This window comes from Saimiri boliviensis, chromosome 9 (assembly GCF_048565385.1).
Source record: "Saimiri boliviensis isolate mSaiBol1 chromosome 9, mSaiBol1.pri, whole genome shotgun sequence".
Lineage (NCBI taxonomy): Eukaryota > Metazoa > Chordata > Mammalia > Primates > Cebidae > Saimiri > Saimiri boliviensis.
In genome coordinates this window covers 117,044,243-117,071,679 of record NC_133457.1, presented here as the reverse complement: position 1 = coordinate 117,071,679, position 27,437 = coordinate 117,044,243, and positions in this window count along the sequence as shown.

Genomic DNA, 27,437 nt, shown 5'->3' with positions numbered 1-27,437 from the left:
CGGCTAACAGAGCATAAAAGAAGAAAGAGAGAGAGAGAGAGAAAGAGAGAGAGGAAGGAAAAAGGAAGGAAGGAAGGAAGGGCCGGGTGCGGTGGCTCATGCCTGTAATCTCAGCACTCTGGGAGGCCACGGAGGGCGGATCACATGAGGTTGGGAGTTCGAGACCAGCCTGACCATCATGGAGAAACCCCATCTCTACTAAAAACAAAAAATTAGTCAGGCATGGTGGTGCATGCCTGTAATCCCAGCTACTCGGGAGGCTAAGGCAGAAGAATCACTTGAACCTGGGAGGCAGAGGTTGCAGTGAGCCAAGATTGTACTATTGCACTTCAGCCTGGGCAACAAGAGTGAAACTTTGTCTCAAAAAAAAAAAAAAAAAAAAGAGGGCCGGGCGCTGTGGCTCACGCCTATAATTCCAGCACTTTGGGAGGCTGAGGTGGGTGGATCACAAGGTCAAGAGATCAAGACCATCCCGGTCAACATGGTGAAACCCCGTCTCTACTAAAAATTAGCTGGGCATGGTGGTGTGTGCCTGTAATCCCAGCTACTCAGGAGGCTGAGGCAGGAGAATTGCCTGAACCCAGGAGGCGGAGGTTGCAGTGAGCTGAGATCGCGCCATTGCACTCCAGCCTGGGTAACAAAAGCGAAACTCCGTCTCAAAAAAAAGAAAAAAGAAAACATTGGGCCGAGCGCGTGGCTCACGCCTATAATCCCAGCACTTTGGGAGGCCAAGGCAGGTGGATCGCGAGGTCAAGAGATCGAGACCATCCTGGTCAACAAGGTGAAACCCCGTCTCTACTAACAAAAATTAGCTGGGTATGATGTCACATGCCTGTAGTCCCAGCTACTCCGGACAATAGCGAAACTCCGTCTCAAAAAAAAAAAAAAAAAGAAAAAGAAAAAGAAAACATTATGTTTAGTGAATGAAGACAGACACAAAGGGCCACATACGATATAATTTCATTTATACAAAATGCAGAATAGGCAAATTTAGAGAAACAGAAAGTAGATTTGTGGTTTCCTAGGGTTGGAGGGGAAATAGGAGGAGAGTGCTAAAGAATAAGGGGTTCCTTTTGGGATGACGCAGTGTGCTGAGTTAGATAGCAGTGATGGTTGCACAACTCTGTGAATATGCTAAAAATCATTGAGTTTGTATAATTTATTTTTTGGGTGGTTTTGTTGTTGTTGTTGTTGTTGTTTGTTTTTTTGTTTTTGAGACAGAGTTTTGCTCTTGTTGCCCATGCTGGAGTGCAATGGCGCCACAACCTCCACCTCCCAGGTTCAAGCAATTCTCCTGCCTCAGCCTCCTAGCTAGCTGGGATTACAGGCATGTGCCACCACACCCAGCTAATTTTGTATTTTTAGTGGAGACGTGGGTTTCACCATGTTGGTCAGGCTGGTCTCGAACTTCTAACCTCAGGTGATCCTCCCACCTCAGCCTCCCAAAGTGCGGGGATTACAGGCGTGAGCCACTCTGCCTGGCCAATACACTTTAAATTAGTGGGTTGTATGGCATGAGAATTATATTTCAATAAAGGTAATTTCATCTTATTTTTTTCTGTTAATCCCAAAACTTTTATTTATTTATTTATGTAACTGGTTTTGTGGGGGAACAGGTGGTGTTTGGTTGCATGGAAAAGTTCTCTAGCAGTGATTTCTGAGATTTTTTTTTTTTTTTTTTTTTTTTTTGAGACGGCGTTTCCGCTCTTGTTACCCAGGGTGGAGTGCAATGGCGCGATCTCGGCTCACCGCAACCTCCGCCTCCTGGGTTCAGGCAATTCTCCTGCCTCAGCCTCCTGAGTAGCTGGGATTACAGGCACGTGCCACCATGCCCAGCTAATTTTTTGTATTTTTAGTAGAGATGGGGTTTCACCATGTTGACCAGGATGGTCTCGATCTCTGGACCTCGTGATCCACCCGCCTCGGCCTCCCAAAGTGCTGGGATTACAGGCTTGAGCCACCGCGCCCGGCCTCTAATGTGTAGTCTTTTATCCCTCAACACCCCCCCCCCACTATTGCCCCTGAGTCCCCAGAGTCCATTGTATCATTCTTATGCCTCCATAAGGCTAATCTGAAAAGTAAACAGCTAACTCTTGCCTTAAAAGGAGCTGGACGATTGGTGGTCCACTTTATCGGCATGCGTGGCTAACGGCTGTCCTGCCAGACCCACTGACTGAGGCCTGGGCCGCAGCCACCACTTGGACCTACCTGTATGTGTGCGCATGAACTCTGCCTATAGCAACAGATTTGAATATGCAAAAAGCTTTGCTTGGGAGAATGGTCACTATGGTGCCCCCAGATACTAGTGTTTAGGGTCATTTAGGCCAATCCACTGCAAAAAAAAATGTTTCAGGCCAGGCACAGTAGCTCACGCCTGTAATCCCACCACTCTGGGAGGCCAAGGCAGGTGGATCACCTGAGGTCAGGAGTTCGAGACCAGTCTGGCCAACATGGTGAAACCCTGTCTCTACTAAAAATACAAAAATTAGTTGGGTGTGGTGGCACACGCCTGTAATCCCAGCTACTCGGGAGGCTGAGGCTGGAGAATCGCTTGAACTCAGGAGGCGGAGGTTGCAGCTTGTGGAGATCCCGCCACTGCACTCCAGCCTGGGCAACAAAATGAGACTCCACCTCAAAAAAAAAAAAACATGTTTCAAGCACCTACTGAATGTCAGGCAGTGCCGCCATCACATCTGGACATACAGCAGCAAATAGGAATGAACAGTGGGGTGGCTGGGCTGGGGGACACAGCCCTGATGGAGGTGACACCCAGGCAGGAGAGACACAGGTATCAATCAGGTAACACACACAGCTAAATCAGGTTAATCCAGACTGGGATGGAAAGTGCTCCAATGGTAATAAAAGAGTATGATGAAAGAGAGGGTCAGAGAGGTAGGGAAGAGCCTTCTCTTTTTTTTTTTTTTTGAGACGGAATGTGGCTGTGTCACCCAGGCTGGAGTGCAGAGGTGAGAACTCAGCTCACTGCAACCTCCGCCTCCCAGGTTCAAGCGATTCTCCTGCCTCAGCCTCCTAAGTATCTGGGATTACAGGCACCTACTGCCACACTCTGCTAATTTTTGTGTGTTCAGTAGAGACATTTCACCATTTTGGCCAGGCTGGTCTCAAATTCCTGACCTCACGTGAGGTTCTACCTTGGCCTCCCAAAGTGCTGGGATTACAGGCGTGAGCCACCACACCCGGCCTTGTGGAGGGCCTTTTTAAAATGACATTCATTTGAACCTAGATGTGAATGAGGACAAAAAAAAAAAAACAGCCATAAAATAACTAGAAAAGGCCAGACACTATGGTTTATTCCTGTAATCCCAGCACTTTGGGAGACTGAGGCAGGAGGGAGGATTGCTTGAGCTCAGAAGATCGATACCAGCCTGGGCAACATGGTAAAACTCTGTCTCCACAAAAACATACAAAAATTAGCCGGACCAGGCATGGCGGCTTATGCCTGTAATCCCAGCACTTTGGAAGGCCCAGGCGGGCAGATCACCTGAGGTCGGGAGTTTGAGACCAGCCTGATTAACATGGAGAAACCCCATCTTTACTAAAAATATAAAATTGGCCGGGAGTGGTGGCGCATGCCTGTAATTCCAGTTACTTCACAGGCTGAGGCAGGAGAATCGCTTGAAGCCGGGAGGCGGAGTTTGCGGTGAGCCAAGATCATGCCATTGCACTCCAGCGTGGCCAACAATAGCAACATTCTGTCTCAAAGAAAAATTAGCTGGGCGTGTAGGTGCATGCCTGTAATCCTACCTACTCGGGAGGCTGAGGCAGGAGAATCACTTGAACCTGGGAGGCAGAGGTTGCCAGGAGCCGGAATCACGCCATTGCACTCCAGCCTGGGCAGCAGACAAAGACTGTCAAAAAAAAAAAAATAAAATCCCTCTGGCTCCCATGTAGAGAGTGGGTGGAGGGCTGGGCGCCATGGCTCATCCCTGTAATCCCAGCACTTTGGGAAGTCAAGGCAGGTGGATCACAAGGTCAAGAGATCAAGACCATCCTGGCCAACATGGTGAAACCCTGTGTCTACTAAAAATACAAAGATTATCTGGGCGTGGTGGTGTGCACCTGTACGCCCAGCTATTCCGGAGGATGAGGCAGGAGAATTGTTTGAACCCGGGAGGCAGAAGTTGTAGTGAGCCGAGACCCCATCACTGCACTCCAGCCTGGCGCCTGGCGACAGAGCCAGACTCTGTCTCAAAAAAAAAAGAGAGAGAGAATGGATTGAAGGAGGGCCAGAGCAGGGCACAGAGACCAGTTAGGAGATGATTGCAATTGCCCTGTTCTCAGCTGCTCGTCTCGTCTCAAAACCAGAGTGAAGGGCCTTTATCCGCTGTTACAATTTTAAAGTAGTTACAAGCCTAATTTGTTTGAGCAAAAAGATAGAGGGGCGAGTTGAAATACAGAGGGCCTGTATGCTGAAACTCATTCACACATGTATGTAGATTGCTCATCTTCAACAACTTGAATGCATTTGTGGGTAGATGGTCTTATTCACTAGGCTATAATGTCCCATACCAAGATGTCACGGCACATGTACGTTTAATCGGCACACAGACGTCAAGTGGGCTCAATGATTACTAAAGATTTTAAGATGATAAGTTAAGGGAGAAGATATATATACATAGTATTTTCCCCATTCATTTATAACTAATAGATAAGTTTAAATTGAGCCGGGTACGGTGGCTCAAGCCTGTAATCCCAGCACTTTGGGAGGCTGAGGCGGGTGGATCACGAGGTCAAGAGATTGAGACCATCCTGGTCAACTTGGTGAAACCCCGTCTCTACTAAAAATATAAAAAATTAGCTGGGCATGATGGCTCGTGCCTGTAATCCCAGCTACTCAGGAGGCTGAGGCAGGAGAATTGCCTGAACTCAGGAGGCGGAGGTTGCAGTGAGCCGAGATCATGCCATTGCCCTCCAGCCTGGGTAACAAGAGCGAAACTCCATCTCAAAAAAAAAAAAAAAAAGAATGTTTTTATTTTGAATAAATTATAAATTAATAGTTTTTATGTATTACATATCCTCCATTATTAATTTATAACAGTGTATGCTGTATTAGATGTTATATATTAAATACATATATAGTCTTTGGTCTCTTATTTAATAAAAATATATCCAGTTTACGATTACTGTGAATGGGTCTGCCCGAAGCAAAATCATTTAGTTCTATTCAAAGCCATTTGGACTTACATTTCTAACTTCAGAATCAGCAGAATCCTGTTCAAATAGGAACATGGGTTTCTATCATTTAAGTCATCCAGGTCAGTTTCTTTTTCTTTTTCTTTTTTCTTTTGTTTTTTGAGACAGAGCTCTGTCACCCAGGCTAGAGTGCAGTGGTGTGATCTCAGCTCACTGCAACCTCTGCCTCTGGTTTCAGGTTTCAAGCAATTCTCCTGCCTCACCCTCCTGAGTAGCTGGGATTACAGGTGCCCACCACCATGTCAGATTAATTTTTGCATTTTTAGTAGAGACGGGGTTTTACCATGTTGGCCAGGCTGGTCTCAAACTCTTAACCTCAAATGATCCATCTGCCTTGGCCTCACAAAGTGCTGGGATTACAGGCGTGAGCCACTACATCCAGCCTCCAGGTCAGTTTCTATGGCTGCAGTAAGTTCCAAAGTGTCTGTGATGGGTTTATGAGCAAAGTCTTTTTTCCCCTTTGACTCTAATGATCATATTTTGTTGAGGCTGAAAAGCTCCACTGTTCTCTTTTGGAGCTGCTTGCCTCCAGCCATTCACAGACCAGCTCATGTCTGTATAAATGAACAAACTTGAGGGTATTTCATGTGACACATCTTCATAATCCCACTCTACATATTCAAGACAAAAACAGTTATACCCCTTTGGGGCTGAAGTCCTTCTAGATCCTTCCCTGTCCCATAAACCTTCTCCCAATGGCTGCCAAATCCTATTCATGATCCCTGTGGTGCCCTGGAGTCCTGCCAGTCTTACTGACATTGACTCAGCATCTTCAGGACCTCTTACCGACATAATTTAATAGCGTCTCTTCTTCCAGTCTTTCCTGCTTCTCTGGTTAAAAACACTGAGTCAACCTCCTTCCTCCTCATCTTCCTTGTCCATACCATCAACCTGACCTACCAATTTTGCTGCCCAAGAATCTCTCAGAGCTGTTCACCTGCTTTCATTCCCCCACAGACACCCCTCCAATCTAACCTCCTACAGTTGATCATTGCAGGAGCTTCCACACTGGACCCGCAGCTTCCACTCATGTACTTGTACAATCTATCTCCCTGCTCTGCTGCCTGAGTAAACTGGTTTTGTTGCTGTTTTTACTTTTTGAGATGAGGTCTTGCTCTGTCACCCAGGATGGAGTGCAACAGTGCAATCACGGCTCGATGCAGCCTCGAATTCCTGGGCTCAAGTGATCTTCCTGCCACCATGTCCAGCTAATTTTTTTCTTTTTTGTAGAGATGAGGTTTTACTATGTTGACCAAGCAGGTCTCAAATCCCTGGGCTGAAGTGATCCTCCTGCCTCAGCCTCCCAAGGTGCTGGAATTATAGGTGTGAGTGACCATGCCTGGCCCTCCCAGCCCTTATCTAAAGCCATCTGCCTGTTTTCCCCATGCTGGCTCACTTTTTCCTCATCTACTCACCCTGAATGTTTTTTTCTCCAATTCATTCGTTAAAGTCCATCTCTTTTTTCTTTCTTTCTTTTTTTTTTTTTTTTTGAGACGGAGTTTCGCTCTTGTTACCCAGGCTCGAGTGCAATGGCACGATCTCGGCTCACCGCAACCTCCGCCTCCTGAGTTCAGGCAATTCTCCTGCCTCAGCCTCCTGAGTAGCTGGGATTACAGGCACGCGCCACCATGCCCAGCTAATTTTTTGTATTTTTAGTAGAGACGGGGTTTCACCATGTTGACCAGGATGGTCTCGATCTCTCGACCTCATGATCCACCCACCTCGGCCTCCCGAAGTGCTGGGATTACAGGCTTGAGCCACCGCGCCCGGCTTTTTTTTTTTTTTTTTTTTTCTCTTTTTTTCTCTTTTTTCAATTTCAAAAAGTATAAAGTTTTAGAAGCCAGAAATCTGGGGCCTTTTTGGAAACAATATATGTATATTTTCTAATTGTTAAATTTCCCAACTTAAAAAAAATCAGTCATCACAAAAAAAAAAAGAAATAAGAAAAAAAAGAAAATTCAATCATCAGGCAAAGCTGTTGAGCTTAATAAGAGAGACCCCAGTTTCCTTTTCTGTTTGTTTGTTTGTTTGTTTGTTTGGGGTTTTTTGGTTTTTGTTTTTGTTTTTGAGGTGGAGTCTTGCTCTTGTCACCCAGGCTGGAGTGCAATGGCGTCATCTCAGCTCACTGCAACCTCCACCTCCCGGTTTCAAGTGATTTTCCTGCCACAGACTCCTGAGTAGCTGGGATTACAGGTGCCCAAGACCAGGCCTGGCTAATTTTTATTATACTTTTAGTAGAGACGGGGTTTCGCCATGTTGGCCAGGCTGGTCTCAAGCTCCTGACCTCAAGTGATCCACCCACCTATACCTCCTGAAGTGCTGAAATTACAGGCATGAGCCACCACACTGGGCCAGACCCCGGTCTCTACCTGTGTTTTACCTCCATCTTCTCATTTGATCCTCATAACATCTTTAAGTGGGTAACTGCCATTATCCCTATTTTCCGGACTGGGAGACTGTCTCATGAAAGTAAAACAACCTGCACCCATCCACATGATTTGTTAGGGGCAAAGTTGAGATTCAGACACACACAGTCTAGCTCCAGCTTAAATGCTTAGAAGCAAGGTGGGGAGCGTTCTTCTGTAAACTCAGAACTTTGGGAGGCCAAGGCGGGCAGATCACTTGAGCTCAGTAGTTCAAGAGCAGCACGATCAACATGATGAAACCCGTCTCTACCAAAAATACAAAAATTAGCCGGCGTGGTGGCATGCACCTATAGTTTCAGCTACTTGGGAGGCTGAGGCAGAAGAATCGCTTGAATCTAGGCGGTGAAGGTTGCAATGAGCTGAGATTGTGTCATTGCACTCCAGCCTGGGCGAGACAGCAAGACTCCATCTCAAAAAAAAAACGAAAGGCCGGGCGTGGTGGCTTACACCTGTAATACCAGCACTTTGGGAGGCAGAGGCAAGTGGATCACCTGAGGTCAGACGTTTGAGACAAGCCTGACAAACATGGTGAAACCCTGTCTCTACTAAAAATACAAAAATTAGCCAAGCATGGTGGCACGTGCCTGTAATCCCACCTACTCAAGAGGCTGAGGCAGGAGAATCACTTGAACCAGGAGGTGGAGGTTGCGGTGAGCCGAGATCGCGCCATTGCACTCCAGCCTGGGTAACAAGAGCGAAACTCCGTCTCAAAAAAATTAAAAAGTAAATAAATAAATAAATTACTCAAGAAAGGAAGCCAGCCCGTCCCAAAATTATATAGGAAATAATGCCTATCATACAAAATAACCAACTTGTTTATTTCTTTTGGCAGGAAAGAGGGAAGGGAAGAAGGAAAGAAGGGAGAGAAGACGATGAGAAGTCCACAGGGTTTTGCCACAGAAAGAAAAAGAAATCTCAAAAATTGGTATAATGAGAAAGGCAAAAAAACTTCATAGGCAGTAGTATAAAATGTCAAGCATAATTTCAGCTCTAATATTACAATAATATGGTTTTCAAAGAACTTCATTCCTTTTTAATCAAATAATTATGGGAATAATACACCAGTTGGCACAGAAAACTGTAAAAGTATTTTATTAGAGAAGACTAATTAGAGAATGTAGCATTTCTTTTAGCATTTAAAGGCCCCACAGTTCGGGTGTTTTTATTTAGTGTGAAAAGAGAATACTTTCAGTTCTCTTTTGAGTTAGCAATCTATATTATCTGTATTTAATTTAATTTATTTGTTTTTTGCTTTTTTAAGATGGAGTCTCACTCTTGTCACGCCAGGACTGCAATGGCGTGATGTCGGCTCACCACAACCTCCACCTCCTGGGGTCAAGCAATTCTCCTGCCTCAGCCTCCCAAGTAGCTGGGATTACAGGTGTATACCACCACACCTGGCTAGTTTTTTGTATTTTTAGTAGAGATAAGGTTTCACTATGTTAGCCAGGCTGGTCTCGAACTCCTGACCTCAGGCTATTCCACCCACCTCGGCCTCCCAAGGTGCTGGGATTGCAGGCATGAGCGTCAGCACCCGGCCTCAGCCATATTATTTTTCAACAATCCCAGTTCAGCAGCCCATGGATATCCGGACTGTGACCTGCCTTGGACTGAGTAGCTGGTAAAGGTGAAATCCATATATCTGGATTCTGGCCTGGTAAACCAGCTTCCTCAGATCTTGTAATGAATAGGATGGGTGTCCCCAGTTGCAGCTGAAGTGACAGCCTCTTTCGCCCACATGCCACTTGTTTACCGCTGTGAGGAACCACAGGCCACACTCTCCTCCCTACCCCCACCAGACACCTATCAAGCCATTTTTGGTAACTGCAAGAACTTTCCACAGACAGAGTCTGGCTGATTTGGGGGGAATCCAATCACATTCAATATTATTCAGAGTTGGATTCTGACATGATCAGTGGATGAATCAAGATCAAAATACCTTCTAAATTCGTACTAGAACACTCAAGATAAGAACCCAGTGTTTTCAGAAAGAAATCTGCACAGCTGGGGCTCAACTTTTTCTTGTAATTGTGTTTTTTTGTTTTGTTTTGTTTTGGTTTGGTTTTGGTTTTTTGCTCTTGTTTGTTTAAATAGATGGAGAATGTATGCAAATAGGCAAAATTCTAAACCTATTGCTCATAAGTAAGGCCCTCTAATTACTACGCAGCACTAGACATTTCAAGAATAGACTGCATTTACAGAATGCTTTCCTCATCTATAAAATGTGGGTAAAATTAGAACCTGTCACACTGGGTCACTGTGAAGGTTAAATGAATTAATTCCTGTTCAATAAATATCAGTTTCAAGTGTTCAGTCCTCACGGGGGATGGTCTCTCTTAGGTTTCACTATGTCTTTTTTTTTTTTTTTTTTTTAATTTAAAGACAGGGTTTCACCATGTTGGCCAGGCTGGTCTTGAACTCCTGACCTCAGGTGATCCACCTGCCTCGGCCTCCCAAAGTTCTGAGATTACAGGCGTGAGCCACCGAGCCCAGCCCACAATGTCTAATAAGGGGCAGCTACATAATTTGTAAGGTACAGCATAAAATAAAAACACATGGCTTCTGTTCAAAAACTTACGAAAAATTTCAAAGTGGCCGGGTGCAGTGGCACATGCCTGCTGGCCCAGCATTTTGGGAGGCTGAGGAGAGAAGATTGCTTGAGCCTAGGCATTGAGACCAGCCCCTTCTGGGCACAGAACCTTAAGCAACTGCTGCCCAAGACACACACCTACGAAGCTGGCCCTGTGTCTAGCAATTCCATAACTTAGGAATGAGAATACTGAGAACAACACATTTACTCAATTAGCATTAAGACATTAAACACACAATACTTCAGTTAAGTCTCCTGAACAATTCACCCAATTATTTATTTCTTTTTTTAATTAAAAAAAAATTATTTTACAGCTATTTCTTTTTTTTTTTTTTTTTTTTTTTTGAGCCGGATTTTTGCTCTTGTTACCCAGGCTGGAGTGCAATGACGCGATCTCGGCTCACCGCAACCTCCGCCTCCTGGGTTCAGGCAATTCTCCTGTCTCAGCCTCCTGAGTAGCTGGGATTACAGGCACGCACAACCATGCCCAGCTAATTTTTTGTATTTTTAGTAGAGACGGGGTTTCACTATGTTGACCAGGATGGTCTCGATCTCTCGACCTTGTGATCCACCCGCCTCGGCCTCCCAAAGTGCTGGGATTACAGGCTTGAGCCACCGCGCCCGGCCTTTTACAGCTATTTCTGTGTGACAAGTCACCCAATTCCATGAACCTATGGGTGATAAAATCTGGGGGTTGCTGGGCACAGTGGCTCATACCTGTAATTCCAGCACTTTGGGAGGCCTAGGCGGGCAGATCACAAGGTCAGGGGATCAAGACTATCCTGGCCAACATGGTAAAACTCTACTAAAAATACAAAATTAGCTGGGCATGGTAGCATGTGCCTGTAGTCGCTGCTACTCAGGAGGCTGAGGCAGGAGAATCGCTTGAACTCAGAAGGTGGAGGTTGCGGTGAGCCGAGATCGTACCATTGCACTCCAGCCTGGCAACAGAGCAAGACTCCATCTTAAAAAAAAAAAATCTGGGGATTATGCTGAAAAACCAAGTGTCCTTATCTTAAAAGTCTAGGGAATCCATAAATAAACTCAGAGAATTTTTTTCTTCTTCTTCTTCTTTCTTTTTTTTTAAAATCTAATGCTGATTTAACATCTCAGGAACTCGGAAAATACTAATTGTGCACATAATATGTTTGCGTGTCTTTTCCTGGGGAAACGCTCCATGAAGAATCCGTGAGTATAAACACAGGGAGTTGGAACTGCTCTATCAGGCTTTACATTCCTAAAATCAACCAGGTACAGCGGCTAATGCCTGTAATCCCAGCATTTAGGAAGCCCAAGGCAGGATGAATACTTGAGCTCAGGAGTTCGAGACCAGCCTGGATAACACAGTGAGACTCCTGTCTCTACCAAAAATACAAAAAATTAGCCGGGCGTGGTGGCACGTACCTGTAGTCCCAGCTATTCAAGCGGGCGATGTCTTGAGCCCAGGAAGTGGGGTTTGCAGTAAACTGAGACTGTGCCACTGTACTCCAGCAAGACCCTGCCTCCAAACAAAACAAAAAAAAAAACAAAAAACACCTTTTTTTTTTTTTTTTTTTTGAGACAGAGTCTTGCTCTGTCACCCAGGCTGGAATGCAGTGGCACGATCTTGGCTCACTGCAACCTCCACCTCCCCGGTTCAAGTGATTCTCTTGCCTCACCCTCCAAGTAGCTAGGAGTATAGGCGCCTGCCACCACACTCAGCTAGTCTAGTATTTTTAGTAGACACAGGGTTTCATCACGTTGTCCAGGCTGGTTTCAAGCTCCTGACCTCAGGTGATCCACCCACGTCGGCCTCCCAAAGTGGTGGGATTACAGGCGTGAGCCACCAGGCCCAGCCCAAGAAAAACTTTATATAAAGCTGAGCATGGTGGCTCATACCTGTAATCCCAGCACTTTGGGAGGCCGAGGCGGGCAGATCACCTGAGGTCAGGAGTTCCAGACCAGCCTGGCCAACATGGTGAAACTCTGTCTCTACTAAAAATACAAAAAAATGTGCCGGGCGTGGTGGTGTGTGCCTGTAATCCCAGCTACTCAGGAAGCTGAGGCAGGAGAATTGCTTGAATCCAGGAGGCGGAGGTTGCAGTGAGCCGAGATTGCACCACTGCACTCCAGCCCAGGCAACAATGCAAGACTCCATCTCAAAAAAAAAAAAAAAAGGAAAAACCTTATATGACTTTCTAAGATCTTTTGTAGGCCAGGGTTGAAAAAAGGTAGATCAATCAGTCAGTCAGTCCCTAAGATCTTTGTATTCCCCATTGTTTAGCACAGGTGTCACATCCAGTGGATAATCAGTAATGCCAGTTAGCGAAGGTAGGTCGGAATGGCACGTGGGGAGGGAACGAATATCATTACGTCCCTCCTTAGTACGATGGTAAGAAAGCAAAATAAATAAAAATCGAATTAAGCATGAAGGCTGCTAACGTTCCAATCCCAGCTTCCCTGTCACTGCCACGTGAACTTAACATGAGTCACTTTATGTTGTTAAGCCTCTGTTTTCTCACCCGTCAAATGGAAATAAATAAAGTCTCGTTCACTAAGCTGCTCTGGGGATTAAATAAGCTAATCACTAAACACAGTGCTACGTCTACTGTGAGTCTCACCTTCTGTTAGACTTCTTATTTTTTTTTTAAATTGAGACGGAGTCTTACTCTGTCACCCAGGCTGGAGTGCAGTGGCACGATCTCGGCCCGCTGAAACCTCTACCTCCCAGGTTCAAGGGATACTCATGCCTCAGCCTCCCAAGTAGCTAGGATTACAAGTGTGCACCACCATGCCCTGCTGATTTTTGTATTTTTAGTAGAGACAGGGTTTCACCATGTTGGCCAGGCTGGTGTCAAACTTCTAAGCTCAATCGATCTGCCCACCTCAGCCTCCTAAAGTGCTGGGATTACAGGCGTGAACCACCATGCCCCGCCACATGCATTTCTTATGTTTAATTTTGTACAACTTCAAGCTAATCTATAAAAGAACAGTAAAGAAAACTTCATAGCTCTTAAATTACATGTTATGGCATTTAAAATATGTGTATAGGCCGGGCGCGGTGGCTCAAGCCTGTAATCCCAGCACTTTGGGAGGCCGAGGCGGGTGGATCACGAGGTCGAGAGATCGAGACCATCCTGGTCAACATGGTGAAACCCCGTCTCTACTAAAAATACAAAAAAAAAATTAGCTGGGCATGGTGGCTCGTGCCTGTAATCCCAGCTACTCAGGAGGCTGAGGCAGGAGAATTGCCTGAACCCAGGAGGTGGAGGTTGCGATGAGCCGAGATCGCGCCATTGCACTCCAGCCTGGGTAACAAGAGCGAAACTCCGTCTCAAAAAAAATAAAATAAAATAAAATAAAATAAAATAAAATATGTGTATAAAAAAACAATAATATGTGTATGCATATATATATATATACACACACATATATAATATATGTAATATATATACACATATATTTGAGACAGGATCTTACTCTGTCACCCAGGCTGGAATAAATAGTTGGGACACAAGTAAATGCCACCACGTCCAGCTAATTTTTTTTTTTTTTTTTTTTTTTTAGTATTTATAGAAATGATGTCTTATTAGCTGAGCGCAGTGGCTCAAGCCTGTAATCCCAGCACTTTGGGAGGCTGAGGTGGGTGGATCGCAAGGTCAAGAGATCGAGACCATCCTGGTCAACATAGTGAAACCCCGTCTCTACTAAAAATACAAAAATTAGCTGGGCATGGTTGCGCATGCCTGTAATCCCAGCTACTCAGGGGGCTGAGGCAGGAGAATTGCCTGAACCCAGGAGGTGGAGGTTGTGGTGAGCTGAGATCGTGCCATTGCACTCCAGCCTGGGTAACAAGAGCGAAACTCCGTCTCAAAAAAAAAAAAAAGAAAAGAAAAAAAAGAAATGAGGTCTTATTATATTGCCCAGGCTGCAATAGTTTTTTTTTTTTTTTTTTTTTTTTTTTTTTTTTTTTTTGAGGCGGAGTTTCGCTCTTGTTACCCAGGTTGGAGTGCAATGGCGCAATCTCGGCTCACCGCAACCTCTGCCTCCTGGGTTCAGGCAATTCTCCTGCCTCAGCCTCCTGAGTAGCTGGGATTACAGGCACGCGCCACCATGCCCAGCTAATTTTTTGTATTTTTAGTAGAGACGGGGTTTCACTATGTTGACCGGGATGGTGTCGATCTCTTGACCTAGTGATCCACCCGCCTCGGCCTCCCAAAGTGCTGGGATTACAGGCTTGAGCCACCGCGCCCGGCCTGCAATAGTTTTTTATAAAAGTAACTCTTTTTGGCTGGGCACAGTGGCTCATGCCTGTAATCCCAGCACTTTGGGAGGCTGAGGCAGGTGAATCGCTTGAGATTAGGAGTTCAAGACCAGCCCGGCCAACAAAGCAAAACCCAGTCTCTACTACAAATACAAAAATTAGCTGGCGTGGTGGTGCGCACCAGTGATCCCAGCTACTTGGGAGGCTGAAGCAAGAGAACTGCTTGAACCTGGAAAGTAGAGGCTGCAGTGAACCAAGATCACATCACTGCACTCCAGCCTGGGCAATAGAGTATGACTCTGTCTCAAAAAAAAAAAAGTTAGCCAGGCATGGCATGCACCTGTGGTCCCAGCTACTTGTGAGGCTGAGCCCAGGAGGTCACAGCTGCAGGTGAGCCATGATCTTGCCACTGCACACAAAACAAAACAAAAAGAGGCCAAAAAGGAATAGCTAAAATAAGATTTGCTGGCATTTCTGCAAATTTAGTGTCTTTTCATCATCTCTTTTTTTGTTGTTTTGGTAGAGACAGGTTCTCACTATGTTACCCTTGCCGGCCTTAAACTCCTGGTCTCAATCTTCCTGCCTCAGCCTCCCAAAGTGGTAGGATTACAGGCATGAACCACCACTCCGAGCCTCATTCTCATTACCTCTTAATGCTCTTTCCCCTACTTTGTTTTTTGTTTGTTTGTTTGTTTGTTTTTTGAGACAGAGTCTTGCTTTGTCACCAGGTGCCAGGCTGGAGTGCAGTGGTGCAATCTCGGCTCACTGAAATCTCTGCCTCCTGGGTTCAAGCAATTCTCCTGCCTCAGCCTCCCAAGTAGCTGGGACTACAGGTGCGTGCCACCAGGCCCAGCTAATTTTTGTATTTTTTTTTTTTTTTTAGTAGAGACGTGGTTTCACCATGTTGGCCAGGATGGTCTCGATCTCTTAACCTCATGATCTGCCCACCTTGGCCTCCCAAAGTGCTGGGATTATAGACATGAGCCACCGCATCCAGCCTTTTTTTTTTTTTTTTTTTTTTTTTTTTTTTTTTTTTTTTTTTTTTTTTTTCTGAAACGGTCTCAGTCTGCCATCCAGGCTGGAGTGCAGTGGCAAGATCATGGCTTATTGCAGCCTCGACCTTCTGGGTTCAAGGGATCTGCCTGCTTCAGCCTCCCAGATAGCTGGGACTACAAATGAGCGCCACCAGTCCCGGCTATTTTTTCAAAATTTGCTGTAGAAACAGGGTCTTGCTATCGTGCCAGGCTGGTCTTGAGTTCCTGGGCTCTCACTGTGCCCCTGCCTTGAGCTCCTGAAGTGTTGGTATTACAGGCATGAGCACTGCACCTGTCCCTTCTTCTTTTTTTTTTTTTTTTTTTTTTTTTTGAGACGGAGTTTCGCTCTTGTTACCCAGGCTGGAGTGCAATGGCACAATCTTGGCTCACCGCAACCTCCACCTCCTGGGTTCAGGCAATTTTCCTGCCTCAGCCTCCTGAGTAGCTGGGATTACAGGTATGCACCACCATGCCCAGCTAATTTTTTGTATTTTTAGTAGAGACGGGGTTTCACCACGTTGATCAGGATGGTCTCGATCTCTTGACCTCATGATCCACCCGTCTCGGCCTCCCAAAGTGCTGGGATTACAGGCTTGAGCCACCACGCCTGGCTGTCCCTTCTTCTTAACACATGAAAACCAACAGCTATTCACTATTATCTGGGGTAACTTCACTCCTCCAAACCCAAGTTTATCACACTTTCCATAAAACACTCTTCCACAAGGAAAGTCATAACCTCCATGTAACTATACAGGTGTTTCATCTCAATAAGAATTGGATCCAGGGCCGGGCGCGGTGGCTCAAGCCTGTAATCCCAGCACTTTGGGAGGCCGAGGCGGGTGGATCACGAGGTCAAGAGATCGAGACCATGCTGGTCAACATGGTGAAACCCCATCTCTACTAAAAATACAAAAAATCAGCTGGGCATGGTGGCACATGCCTGTAATCCCAGCTACTCGGGAGGCTGAGGCAGGAGAATTGCCTGAACCCAGGAGGCGGAGGTTGCGGTGAGCCGAGATCGCGCCATTGCACTCCAGCCTGGGTAACAAGAGCGAAACTCCGTCTCAAAAAAAAAAAAAAAAAAAAAAGAATTGGATCCAGCTTCCAGGCCAGGCATGGTGGCTCATGCCTGTAATCCCAGCACTTTGGGAGGCCAAAGCGGGCAGATCACCTAAGGTTGGGAGTTTGAGACCAGCCTGACCAACATGGAGAAACCCTCATCTCTACTAAAAATACCAAAAAAAATTAGCCGGGCATGGTGGTGCATGCCTGTAATCCCAGCTACTCAGGAGGCTGAGGCAGGAGAATCGCCTGAACCTGGGAGGCAGAGGTTGCCGTGAGCCAAGATCTCTCCATTGCACTCCAGCCTGGCTACAAATCGAGACTCTGTCTTAAAAAAAAAAAAAAGTAGGCAATCCCAAGGATCCAGAGAGAAGTCATCTAGGTAAACATTTGCTTCTATGTCCCTGCTTTCTCTTCCCATCCTATCTCATAATTATTTCTTATAGAAAACATGCAGTGATTAATAAAAGCACCTCCTTGAGCCCTGATATATTTTTGTCTCTGAAGGAGTTAGAGATCAGATATTCTCTTGATTATCACTCCCGGGCCTGAGGATGTTCACTCATTCGGTCCTTCCCTCAAAGGATCTCTCTTTCACGGCTTCAAAAGCCACTCCCAGACCAGGCACGGTGGCTCACGCCTGTAATCCCAGCACTTTGGGAAGCCCAGTAGGGTAGATCACGAGGCCAAGAGTTCAAGACCAGCCTGGCCAAGATGGTGAAACCCAGTCTCTACTGAGAAAAAAAAAAAAAAAATTCAAAAATTAGCCTCGTATGGTGGCATGCACCTGTAGTCGCAGCTACTCGGGAGGCTGAGGCACGAGACTTGCTTAAACCCAGGCGGCAGAGGTTGCAGTGAGCCCAGATTGTGCCACAGCACTCCAGCCAGGGCCATAGAGTGTTAGAAGCAAAATCAGTAGCGTTTCTCCCTCTTCAGGCTATCTGCAACAAGACTCCAAAAAAGCCAATCTGTTGAAAACACAATCTTCTCTTTCTCCCACACCTTTGTCATTTGTTTTGATATGGTCAAGTATATAATTTTTTAACGTTTTGGCTTTTTTTTTTTTTTTTTTGAGACAGAGTATTGCTCTATCTCCTAGGCTGGAGTGCAATGGCTCGATCTTGGCTCACTGAAACCTCTGCCTCCAAGGTTCAAGTGATTCTCCTGCCTCAGCCTCCCAAGTAGCTAGAACTACAGGCACCTTCCACCATGTCTGGCTAACTTTTCTGTGTTATTAGTAGAGATGGAGTTTCTCCACGTTGGTCAGATTGGTCTCGAACTCTTGATATCAGGTAATCCATCTGCCTCAGCCTCCCAAAGTGCTGAGATTACAGGCGTGAGCCATTGTGCCCTGCCATATCTTTTCTTCTTCTTTTTTTTTTCTTTTTTGAGATAGAGTTTCGCTCTTGTTACCCAGGCTGGAGTGCAATGGCACGATCTCGGCTCACCGCAACCTCCGCCTCCAGGATTCAGGCAATTCTCCTGCCTCAGCCTCCTCAGTAGCTGGGATTACAGGCACGCGCCACAATGCCCAGCTAATTTTTTGTATTTTTAGTAGAGACGGGGCTTCACCATGTTGACCAGGGTGGTCTCCATCTCTTGACCTCTTGATCCACCCACGTTGGCCTCCCAAAGTGCTGGGATTACAGGCGTGAGCCACCGCGCCCAGCCATATCTTTTCTTCTTAACATTGCAATTGTTAAAATAAAAGTTTAGGCTGGGTGTGGTGGTTCACGCCTATAATCCAAGCACTTTGGAGGCCAAGGCGGGTGGATCACCTGAGGTCGGGAGTTCAAGATCAGCCAGACCAACATGGTGAAACCCATCTTAAAAAAAATAATAATAGGCCGGGCGCGGTGGCTCAAGCCTGTAATCCCAGCACTTTGGGAGGCCAAGGCGGGTGGATCACGAGGTCAAGAGATCGAGACCATCCTGGTCAACATGGTGAAACCCCGTCTTTACTAAAAATACAAAAAAATTAGCTGGGCGTGGTGGTGCATGCCTGTAATCCCAGCTACTCAGGAGGCTGAGGCAGGAGAATTGCCTGAACCCAGGAGGCGGAGGTTGCGGCGAGCCGAGATCGCGCCATTGCACTCCAGCCTGGGTAACAAGAGTGAAACTCTGTCTCCAAAAAATAATAATAATAATAATAATAATTTATTTGACACAATCCAATTTTAAGTTTGTTTATTGTTGTTTTTTAAATATCCAATATGTTCAAGCTTTCTCTGCAACCTTTGCTTTCTGTTAAATGCTGTTAATTCTATTCTTGTTCTTGCTGCTATAAGCTGCCCCTATCGGCAGAGATTCAAGACAGATTTGAAAGAGTGAGCATATTTCTCAAAGGAGGAAAAAAAATAAAGAAAATAAAGACAGCACGAGAGCATATTGGATATATAAACTGTTCTTCCTGAAAAGATAAATGATTTGGTAATGAATAGATCCTTTAGGCCATAAAAAATCCATTTATTTTCTTTTGAATTTGAATAGAAGAGATTTGCATTTTTGTTCCTGCGCAGTTACACTTAAATTAAAATGCAGAGCATGAGGCTAGCATACAATCAAACTAAATAATAACCAGGGCATACTGTATTATTCATAAAAACAAAATTAATAGTTTGGGACAGGAAAGCATTGTGGTAGGAAAATGTACATTGACACCAAACACCTACTGTCGGAAGGAAAAATAAAGCGATTTAGACTTCCTACGAATTGGTAATCGAAGTTTGGCATTTTATTCGGGGATGGGGAACAAGGTCAAGGCGTTTATCTTGCATGAAATCTACAATGTCGAAAATGTCTGCTTTTCTGATAACAAAGTGCTAAGAACATTTCTCCGTATTTTGACGTCTAATTATACAGAGAAAGAGAGTCAACAGTTTTGGTTTTGTTTTGTTTTTTTTTTCTGAAAGCAGAGTAGAATCAAGATTTTTTTTTCCCCCACAAAAAAAAAAAAAAAAAAAAAAAAAAAAAAAAAAAACACTCTGCAAGTGTCTGTCTTTCCGTAGCTGGAAATCGTGGTCTGACAGGCATGATTGGGGCAGAACAGGAAGGTTGAGCAACAGCCCCACTCATCTTTTGGCCTCGGCCTTTCTCTCAGGCTTCCCTTCCCCCACCCACACACACAGGAGAAAGTATTCTGATGTCTTCGACTGCCATCAACCTACGGTGGAGTCCGCTGAGAAAGGGGTCTCTCTCTAGAGAGCTGTTCCTGCTAGTCTGGTGGAGACAATGCACAAAGCCCAGGCCATCACGGAAGGTTCAGGAGCAGTGAGGTCTTGAACATCGGGGAGAGACCGACAAAGTACATTTTTTTAAATGGAGGCAATAATCTAAGATCTCCAGTGTACACACACCAACCTTAAAAAGAGAAACAGGGTGTGGCAAAGTCAAAATGCCTTCCGGAGGCCAGGCAGTTGGCAAAACAGAAGCTGGCCACCAGGTGGGGGCCGTGGCAGTCAAAGGGGAGGGGGCGGGTGTCCCTTACCCCCTCCTAGGCCAGCGGCTTGGAATTTGGACCTGGCGTGGCCAGAGCTCACATTTTGTTAAGAAAAGCCAGAAATCCCAATTTTGATGTGGTTTGTAATATGCCATTTATTCAGTCAACTTTTTTTTTTTTTTTCAGTCTGTCGCCCAGGCTGGAGTGCAGTGGGTAAAGTGCCATGATCTCAACTCACTGCAACCTCCGCCTCCTTGGTTCAAGAAATTCTCATGCTTCAGCCTCCTGAGGTAGCTGGGATTACAGGCATGCACCACCGCACCCGGCTAATTTTTGTAATTTTAGTAGAGACGGGGTTTCAACATGTTGGCCAGGCTGGTCTCAAACTCCTGGCCTCATGTGATCCACCTGCCTCGGCCTCCCAAAGCGGTGGGATTACAGGTGTTAGCCACTGCACTTGGCCTCAACTTTTTTTTTTTTAATTGAATGGCTACTATGTATTGGGAACCTGGCAATTCATAGAATACTCTTTTCGAGAGGGAAATACACCATCAGAAACCCATTACTTTGGACATACACAGTCAATAATTCCAAGAATTCTAAAAAAAGAAATTTGAAAAGCGGTACTACCTCCTTTATTATTATTATTATTATTATTATTATTATTTAGAGACAGAGTTTCACTCTTATTGCCCAGGCTGGAGTGCAATGGTGCGATCTCAGCTTACCAAAACCTCCACTCACCCCAACCTCCACCTCTCAGGTTCAAGCTATTCTCCTGCCTCATCCTCCTGAGTAGCTGGAATTACAGGCATGCGCCACTACGCCCAGCTAATTTTTCATATTCTTAGTAGAGACAGGATTTCTTCATGTTATCAGGCTGGTCTCGAGCTCCCAACCTCAGGTGATCTGCCCGCCTGGGCCTCCCAACATGCTGGGATTACAAGCATGAGCCACGTTGACAGGCCCACCTCCTACATTATTAATAAAATAGTAGGTCACTTACTATATTTTAGGTAATTAAACCTTTCATTTCATAGATTCATATCCAGTTAAAGTGACTCACAAGAATTTCCCAAGAGCTATCTGTATTACTATGTTAAACCCAAATTTTGCCTTCATGCTGCTTGAAACATTGGTTAATTCCCTGAAAGGATATTCACATTTATCTTTTGGCATTGTAAAATTGACCAGCTCATTGTATTGTAGGCATTTTTCTTTTTCTTTTCTCTAAAGCGATCCATTTCACAATACAACTAAGCATTTTTCCTTGAATACATTAAAATAGAGATCTCAAGATAGTGAAATGGTCTCATAAATGGTTTAAAAAGTGCAGATATCTGCCAGGTGCTGTGGCTCATGCCTGTAATCCCAGCACTTTGGGAGGCCAAAGAGGGCAGATCACCTGAGGTCAGGGGTTCAAAACCATCCTGGCCAACATGGCGAAACCCCGTCTCTACTAAAAATATAAAAATTAGATGGGGCATGGTGGTGGGTGCCTGTAATCCCAGCTACTCAGGAGGCTGAGGCAGGAGAATCGCTTGAACCCAGGAGGCGGAGGTCACAGTGAACCAAGATTGTGCCATTGCACTCCAGTCAAAGCGACAAGAGCAAGACTCTATCTCAAAAAACACAAAAATTAGCCGGGCGTGGTGACCTGTGCCTGTAAGTAATCTCAGATACTCGGGAAGCTGAGGCAGGAGAATTGCTTGAACCTGGGAGATGGAGGTTGCAGTGAGCCAAGATCGTGCCACTGCACTCCAGCCTGGGCTACAGAACGAGAGTCCGTCTTAAAAAAAAAAAAAAAAAAAAAAAAAGTGCAATATCTGGCTGGGCACAGTGGCTCACACCTGTAATCCGAGCACTTTGGGAGGCCAAAGCAAGCAGATCACTCAAGCCCAGAAGTTCTAGACCAGCCTGGTCAACATGGGAAAACACATCTCTATAAAAAATTCAAACATTAGCTGGGCATGGTGGTGTCCACCTGTAGTACTAGCTACTTGGCAGGCTCAGGTGGGAGGAATACTTGAACATGGGAGATAGAGGTTGCAGTGAGCCATGATGGTGCCACCACACTCTAGCCTGAGTGACAGAGTAAGACCCTGTTTCAAAAAAAAAAAAAAAGTTTATTGCACATTTGGAATGAGGGTAATTTGGTATAACCTTTCCAAAAGGCAGTTAAGCAATATGGAACCAAAAATAACACAGGTTCACTTTGATGCAGATATATTACCTTTAGGAATTTACCTTAAGGAGAGGCTGGGTGCAGTGGCTCACACCTGTAATTCCAGCATTTTAGGAGGCTGAGGCGGGCCTGTCAGCCTGAGGTCAGGAGTACAAGACCAGCCTGGCCAACATGGTGAAACCCCATCTTTACTAAAAATACAAAAATGAGCCAGGCATGGTGACACACACCTGTAATCCCAGCTACTTGGGAGGCTGAGGCACGAGAATCACTTGAGCCTGGGAGGCGGAGGTTACATCGAGCAGAGATGGCACCACTACACTCCAGCCTGGGTAACACAGCGTGCATGGCCTCAAAAAATAAAGGAGAGCATCCCTCAAATGTGAAAGTCTGGACATACAAGGGTGTTTGAACAAGGCTTATTTTGGAATAATTATACATTGCAAAGAAACTAACTGTCCCTTAAAGGCTGTCAAAGGGGGCTGGGTGCAGGGGCTCACACCTGTAATCCCAGCACTTGGGAGGCTGAGGTGGGTTAATCACCTGAGGTCGGGAGTTTGAGACCAGGCTGGCCAACATGGAGAAACCCCACATAGACTAAAAATACAAAAATGGCCGGGTACTGTGGCTCACACCTGTAATCCTAACACTTTGGGAGGCCGAGGTGAGTGGATCACCTGAGGTCAGGAGTTCAAGACCAGCCTGGCCATCATGGTGAAACCTCATCTTAAAAAAAAAAAAAAAAATTAGCTGGGTGTAGTAGTGAGTACCTGTAATTACAGCTACTTGGGAGGCTGAGGCAGGAGAATTGCTTGAATCCAGAAGGCAGAGGTTGTAAGTGAGCCAAGATCACACCGCTGCACTCCAGCCTCGGTGACAGAGCAAGACTTTGTCTCAAAAAAAAATAAATAAATAAATAAAAAATGAGGCCAGGCATGGTGGCTCATGGCTGTAATCCAAGCACTTTGGAAGCCAAGGCAGGCAGATCACCTGAGGTCGGGAGTTCAAGACCAGCCTGACCAACATGGTGAAACCCCGTCTTTAAAAAATAAATAAATAACATAACATAACATAAAATAGGGTTCAGCCATTAACAAAGATAATGTTAATTTATGTTTATTATTGCAGAAAAAAGCCTACGACATATTGCACAGAATTTGTAGAGTATAATTGTATTCATGTAAAATTTCTGTGTAAAAGCCTAAAATGATATGCACGAAGAAGTTAAAAATGCTCTTTTCTATGTGGCAAAATCTTAGATGACTTCAAGTCTCTTTACACTTTTCTTTAAAACTGAACACAAGTGGTTTAGTCAATAGCAAAATCTCTTTTCAGAAGAATTTGAAACATATTAAGCAGAGAAAGAACTTGGCCTGGAGTGATGGCTCAGGCCTGTAATCCCAACACTCTGGAAGGGACCGAGGTGGGAGGATTACTTAAGGCCAGGGGTTTGAGATCAGCCTGGTCAACGTAGCAAGACCCCCATCTCTAGTTACACATTTTAATAATAAAAAATAAATAATACAGAGAGAAAATTTGAGTGCATAGTGGACATGAGCAAAAACCAAGAAAGTGTAACTAGAAAAACGGAATAAATAAATAACTTTCTCAACTAAATAACATTTCTGGGTTTGGTGGCTCACGCCTGTGATCCCAGCATTTTGGGAGGCCGAGGTGGGCAGATTACCTGAGTCAGGAGTTGAGTCCACCCTGATCAACATGGTGAAACCCCATCCCTACTAAAAATACAAAAATTAGCTGAATATGGTGGTGCATGCCTGTAATCGCAGCTACTCAGGAGTCTGAGGCAGGAGAACTGCTTGAACCCCAGAGGCATAGGTTGCAGTGAGCCGAGATCAAGCCACTGCACTCCAGCCTGCCGGATGACAGAGTGAGACTCTGTCTCAAAAAAAAAAAAAAAAAAAAAAAAAGGCCGGGCGCGGTGGCTCACGCCTATAATCCCAGCACTTTGGGAGGCCGAGGCGGGTGGATCACGAGGTCAAGAGATCAAGACCATCTCGGTCAAAAAGGTGAAACCCCGTCTCTACTAAAAATACAAAAATTAAGGCCGGGCGCGGTGGCTCAAGCCTGTAATCCCAGCACTTTGGGAGGCCGAGGCGGGTGGATCACGAGGTCGAGAGATCGAGACCATCCTGGTCAACGTGGTGAAACCCCGTCTCTACTAAAAATACAAAAAATTAGCTGGGCATGGTGGCGTGTGCCTGTAGTCCCAGCTACTCAGGAGGCTGAGGCAGGAGAATTGCTTGAACCCAGGAGGCGGAGGTTGCGGTGAGCCGAGATCGTGCCATTGCACTCCAGCCTGGGTAACAAGAGTGACACTCTGTCTCAAAAAAAAAAAATATATATATATACAAAAATTAGTCGGGCATGGTAGTGCACGCCTGTAGTCCCAGCTACTCAGGAGGTTGAGGCAGGAGAATTGCTTGAACCCAGGAGGCGGAGGTTGCGGTGAGCCGAGATCGCGCCATTGCACTCCAGCCTGGGTAACAAGAGTGAAACTCCATCTCAAAAAAAAAAAAAAAAAGGAAAAGAAAAATGAATGAGCTGGTGCTGGTCATTAGCCTGCCTTGCCTCCTGGATTCTAACCAATATCTCATGTGAAGTTATGTTCTCATTCCAATGCGTATACCATGTTTGCTTGGCTTTCCTGCAGACATAGCAATATGTTACAGTTTTCCAGACTATATTCCACAATGTTAATAAGACCTAGAATACACTACAATAAAAATCTCTGTGGTCAAATCAACATAGGACATGCTGGGTAAGAGAAAATCAAACTGTTTTCTTTCCTACAGAACTTCCTAGTGCATTTTACATATGAATACGTGCCGAGCCGTAGATTTTCAAGGGGAGGAGATTACATTTCCTGAATCTATTGACCATGGACCTAGTCACTCCTCAAAGAACAACTAAGTTCTTCAAGAGGATAAAATATGAATCATCCTTGTTTAAAAAAGAACACACAACCTATTATTTTATTATCCTATTTAAAAAAATATTCTACTATTTCCTAAAAATCCACAGCTATTTTTTCCATTACTTTATTCCACCATCTCCTAAAACCAGTGGTTTGCAAAGCTTTTTGTGTAAAGGACAATTCAGAAAAGATGAGGCCTGTCGCTGAGGCTCATGCTTGTAATCCCAGCGAGGGGGCGAGGTGGGCAGATCATCTGAGGTCAGGAGCTTGAGATCAGACTGGCCAACATGGTGAAACCCCATCTCTAATAAAAATATAAAAATTAGGCCGGGCGCGGTGACTCAAGCCTGTAATCCCAGCACTTTGGGAGGCCGAGGTGGGTGGATCACGAGGTCAAGAAATCGAGACCATCCTGGTCAACATAGTGAAACCCCGTATCTACTAAAAATACAAAAAAAAATTAGCTGGGCATGGCGGCACGTGCCTATAATCCCAGCTACTCAGGAGGCTGAGGCAGGAGAATTGCCTGAACCCAGGAGGCGGAGGTTGCGGTGAGCCGAGATCGCGCCATTGCACTCCAGCCTGGGTAACAAGAGTGAAACTCCGTCTCAAAAAAAAAAAAAAAAATACATATATATATATATATATATATAAAAATTAGCCGGACTTCATGGAGGATGCCTGTAGGCTCAGCTACTTGGGAGACTGTGTCAGGAGAATCTGTTGAACCTGGGAGACAGAGGTTTCAGTGAGCCGAAACAGTGCCACTGCACTCCAGCCTAGGCGACAGAGTGAGACTCCACCTCAAAAAAAAAAAAAAAAAGAAATTTTGAAGGTATATGTAGTCGCCGGGCATGGTGGCTCACGCCTGTAATCCCAGCAGTTTGGGAGGCTGAGGCGGGTGGATCACAAGATCAAGAGATCGAGACCATCCTGGTCCACATGGTGAAACCCCGTCTCTACTAAAAATTTTAAAAATTAGCTGGGCATGGTGGCGCGTGCCTGTAATCCCAGCTACTCAGGAGGCTGAGGCCGGAGAATTGCCTGAACCCAGGAGGCAGAGGTTGTGGTGAGCCGAGATCGCGCCATTGCACTCCAGCCTGGGTAACAAGAGCGAAACTCCGTCTCAAAAAAAAAAAAAAAAAGGTATATGTAGTCATGCAAAGAGCTTTATTGCATTTGGTGGGAGATATATATGTATATATACATATATATACACATATACATATACATTTTATGTGTGTGTATATATACACATATATATGTATGTTTATATATTTATATGTGTGTGTGTGTGTGTATATATATACATGTATGTATATTTTGTGTGTGTGTGGTTGGGGACGGAGTCTTGCTCTGTTGCCCAGGCTAGAGTGTAGTGGTGTGATCTGGGCTCACTGCAACCTCTGCCTCCCGGGTTCAAGCGATTCTCCTGTCTCAGTCTCCCGAGTAGCTGGAATTACAGGCATGCACAACCATGCTCGGCTAATTTTTGTATTTTTAGTAGAGATGGGGTTTCACCATGTTGATCAGGGTGGACTCAACTCCTGACTCAGGTGATCCGCCCGCCTCGGCCTCCCAAAATACTGGGATTACAGGTGTGGGCCACTGCACCTGGCGGTGGGGTGTGTGTGTGTGTGTGTATAATTTTTTTGGTTTTTTTTTTTTTTTTTTTGAGACGGAGTTTCGCTCTTGTTACCCAGGCTGGAGTGCAATGGCGCGATCTCAGCTCACCGCAACCTCCGCCTCCTGGGTTCAGGCAATTCTCCTGCCTCAGCCTCCTGAGTAGCTGGGATTATAGGCACGCGCCACCATGCCCAGCTAATTTTTTGTATTTTTAGTAGAGACGGGGTTTCACCATGTTGACCAGGTTGGTCTCGATCTCTCGACCTTGTGATCCACCCGCCTCGGCCTCCCAAAGTGCTGGGATTACAGGCTTGAGCCACCGTGCCCGGCCTTGGTTTTTTTTGAGAAGGCATCTCACTCTGTTGCCCAGGCTAGAGTGCAATGGCATGATCTCGGCTCACTGCAACTTCCACTTCCCGGGTTCAAGCAATTCTCCTGCCTCAGCCTCCCAGTTAGCTGGGACTATAAGCGCACACCACCACACCCGGCTAAATTTTGTATTTTTAGTAGAGATGGGGTTTCACTATGTTGGCCAGGCTGGTCTTGGACTCCTGACCTCAGGTGATCCACCCACCTTGGCTTCCCAAAATGCTGGGATTATAGGTGTGAGCCACCACTCCCAGCCTTTTTGTTTGTTTGTTTGTTTGTTTGAGAAGAAGACTCACTCTTACCCAGGCTGG